The sequence below is a fragment of the Cryptomeria japonica genome, unplaced genomic scaffold (genome assembly GCF_030272615.1).
Source record: "Cryptomeria japonica unplaced genomic scaffold, Sugi_1.0 HiC_scaffold_50, whole genome shotgun sequence".
NCBI classification, from domain to species: Eukaryota; Viridiplantae; Streptophyta; class Pinopsida; order Cupressales; family Cupressaceae; genus Cryptomeria; species Cryptomeria japonica.
The window spans coordinates 413,630-417,500 of NW_026728872.1; the positions used below are offsets into that span (position 1 = coordinate 413,630).

The 3,871-nt window shown below is 63.9% G+C and overlaps 1 non-coding gene across 1 annotated transcript; it reads left to right on the plus strand.

The window, feature by feature from the left end:
• The first annotated feature begins 1,730 nt into the window (after positions 1 to 1,730).
• On the plus strand, positions 1,731 to 1,849 carry LOC131862675 (5S ribosomal RNA). Its single transcript, XR_009361613.1, has one exon. It is a non-coding gene; the product is annotated as a 5S ribosomal RNA (ribosomal RNA).
• The last annotated feature ends 2,022 nt before the right edge of the window (positions 1,850 to 3,871 follow it).

A 3,871-nucleotide genomic window follows, 5' to 3' on the forward strand; every position in this document is an offset into this window, starting at 1 on the left:
GCAAGGGTGGGTAGGTGCTAGGGTTGGTGTCAGGGTGGGTGGGTGCTAGGTTGGGTTCCAAGGTGGGTGCGAGGGTGAGTGTCAAGGTGGGTCACAGGTTAGGTGCTAGGATGGGTGAGTGCTAGGGTGCAAAGGTGCCAGGGTGGGTGCTAGGATGGGTCGATGCTAGGGTGAGTGGCAAGGTGGGTCCACAAGTGTCAAGGTGGGTGCCGAGGTGGGTGCCAAGTCGGCGACTGCTATGGTGGATGCCAAGGTGGGTCACGGGGTGGGTGCCAAGTTGCTAGGTTGGGTTCCAAGGTGGGTGCCAACGTGGGTGCTAGGGTGCGTGGGTTAAAGGGTGTGTCACAACGTGGGTGCCAGGATGGGTGCGCACCCACACTGGCCAAGACGGGTGCGGGTGCAAGGTTGGGTTCCAAGCCCGGTCACAGGCTGGGTGCTAGGATGGGTGGGTGCCAAGGTGGGCACCAGGGTGGGTGCACCCACCCTGGCCAAGGTGGGTCACGGGGTGGGTCCTAGGGTGGGTAACGGGGTGGGTACTAAGGTGCGTGCCAAGGTGGGTCATAGGGTGGGTGCCAAGGTGGGCACCAGGGTGGGTGTGCACCAACCCTAGCCAGGGTAGGTCACGGGGTGGTTGTCGGGGTGGGCGTCAAGGAGCCAAGGTGGGTGGCAAGTAGCCAAGTTGCGTGCCAAGGTGGGTGTCGGGGTGGGTGCCAAGGATCCAAGGTGGGTGCCAAGGAACCAAGGTGGGTGTCTGGGTGGGTGCCGAGGTGGGAGCCAGGGTGGGTCCCAAGGTGAGTGCAAAGGTGGGTGCCAGGGTCAAGGTGAGTGCCAATGTGGGTTCCAAGGTGCCAGGGTCAGGGTGAGTGCCAATGTGGGTTCAAAGGTGCTAAGTTGGGTGCGAGGTTGGGTGCGAGGGTGGGTGGGTGCCAAGGTGTGCTAGGTGGAAGCCCGGGTGGGTCGGCATCCCATGGGTGTCGAGTTGGGTGCCTGATGGGTGCTTCTTGTCAAGTTTTAGTCGTCGGGACTCATTTCGAGCCTTAGAGGTCGTTTCTTGTCCGGTTGCCCTGTCTTCGACCTGGGAACCCAATTTTGGTCCTCGGGTCCCATTTTTTTTTGTCTCGCATCCCACTTTTGGCCTGTGGCCTTTTCGGGGTCGATTCTCGTTTTGGGCATCAGAGCATGTTTCTTCTCCTAAAACCCAATATTTGTTTATTAAGTCTCGGAACACATTTTTGTTCTCGTGGACCCATCATGGGTCTTGGAACGCATTTGTGGTCCTTGGGTCCCATTTTGCATCCCGAAACTTGTGTTTTGGTGCTTGATCCCTATTTTGGGTGCCCACCTTGCACCAAGTGCGCACCCGGGGCAAACCGAGCGCCTTGGTGCACCGGGGCAAGATCGAGCGTGCACCCGAGGCGCCCCGAACATGCACCAAGGTGCACTCGGCCCACATGTGAGCGCAGGTCGTTGCGCCCGAGGTGGTGTGTGGGCACCGCGTTGCAGACGGGACACTGCACGCACACGACGCCCCCTCCAGGTGCACGCACGTAGGCCGGGCCGGGTGCACACCCGACGCCCTAGCAAGGTGCGCGCACCCGGGCAGGGCTCACACTTGGCGAACGGGGCGCACTTCGCGAGGGAGGGTGTGCACCTCGACGGGCGTGGGTGGCCGGGGTGGATTCGCACGTGGGTCGCGGTTTGCTAAGTACACACTGCGACAAGCTCATAACGGGTGCGATCATACCAGCATTAGTGCACCGGATCCCATCAGAACTCCGCAGTTAAGCGCGCTTGGGCCGGAGTAGTACTGGGATGGGTGACCTCCCGGGAAGTCCCGGTGTTGCACCCTTTTTTAGTTTTTCGCCGGGCGTCGCAATGCTATTTGAATAAACCTTTTGCCCGTTTGCGTTCTCGTCGGGGCCGGGCCGGGCCGGGGTGCGCTGCCCGCACTACCGCGCGCGCGGGGGCGACACCGAGCGCGCACCCGAGGCACCCCGAGCACACAGGCCACGGTGCAACCCGGGCGTTGTGCGCGCACCCCGGTGCGCCCGAGGTGCTGCGCGCGCACCCAGGTGAAATCGGTGTGCACCTCGGCCAGTGCGCGCTCGGTCGAGTCGCGCACGTTGGCCAAGGTGCACGGTGATGTTTCTTACTCTAAGGTTCCGCACCAGACGCCCGGGACAGGTGAGCGAAGCTGGGCGGGGCCGGGTGCGCGGCCGGGGCAGGTGCACGCAGCTGGAGAGAGCTTTGGAGCACACTTCGGAGCGCACCAATGATGCGCTCCATTCAAAAGTTTCCTGAAAAGGCAAAAAAAGTTGAGATTATAGAATTTCCCACTTGAGAGATTGTAAAAAAAAAAAATTTAAAATGAAGGAAACGCGGGTGCCAAGGTGTGCGCAGCCCAGCCAAGGTGTGCGCACCAAGGCGCCCACCCTGGCGAAGGTGCACGCAAGGTGCGCACCCGAGGCAAACCGGACAATTAACCCAACTTTCGACTTCGCGCGCACCTTGGAGCGCACTTCGGAGCGCTCCTTGGTGCGCACCAATCTTGGGCACCTCGGAGTGCACCATGGCGCCCACCAAGGTGCGCACCCGGGGCAAACCGAGCTCCGACTTCGTGCGCACCTTGGAGCGCACGAAAGGTGCGCACCATGGCGCCCACCAAGGTGCGCAGCCCAGCCAAGGCGTGCGCATCAAGGTGCGCACCCTGGCGAAGGTGCGCACCCGGGGCAAACCGAGCTCCGACTTCGTGCGCACCTTGGAGCGCACAAAAGGTGCGCAACCCAGCCAAGGTGTGCGCACCCCGGTCAAACCGAGCTCCGAATCGTGCGCACCAGAGGTGCACGCCATCGTGCGCACCTTGGAGCACACTTCGGAGCCCTCCTTGGTGCGCGCCGATGTTGCGCACCTCGGAGCGCACCCGGGGAAAACAATGCAATTAACCCGACTTTCGACTTCGTGGGCACCTCGGAGCGCTCTCGGGTTCGCACCTCGGAGCACACCGAGGTGCGCACCTTTGATGCGCTGCCTTCACCAATTTCCAGAAAAGGCAAGAAAACATTGAGAAGGTGTGCGCACCGAGGTGCCCACCCTGGCGAAGGTGCACGCGAGGTGCGCACCCGGGGCAAACCGGGCTCCGACTTCGTGCACGCCGCACCTTGGAGCACACTTCGGAGCGCTCCTTGGTGCGCACCAGGGCGCGCAACCCAGCCGAGGTGCCCACCCCGGCGAAGGTGCACGCGAGGTGCGCACCCGGGGCAAACCGGGCTCCGACTTCGTGCACGCCATGGTGCCCACCGCGGCGAAGGTGCACGCGAGGTGCGCACCCGGGGCAAACCGGGCTCCGACTTCGTGCACGCCGCACCTTGGAGCACACTTCGGAGCGCTCCTTGGTGCGCACCATGGTGCCCACCAGGGCGCGCAACCCCGCCGAAGGTGCACGCGAGGTGCGCACCCGGGGCAAACCGGGCTCCGACTTCGTGCACGCCGCACCTTGGAGCACACTTCGGAGCGCTCCTTGGTGCGCACCATGGTGCCCACCAGGGCGCGCAACCCCGCCGAAGGTGCACGCGAGGTGCGCACCCGGGGCAAACCGGGCTCCGACTTCGTGCACGCCATGGTGCGCACCGCGGCGAAGGTGCGCACCCGGGGCAAACCGGGCTCCGACTTCGTGCACGCCGCACCTTGGAGCACACTTCGGAGCGCTCCTTGGTGCGCACCAGGGCGCGCAACCCAGCCGAGGTGCCCACCCCGGCGAAGGTGCACGCGAGGTGCGTACCCGGGGCAAACCGGGCTCCGACTTCGTGCACGCCGCACCTTGGAGCACACTTCGGAGCGCTCCTTGGTGCGCACCATGGTGCCCACCAGGCCG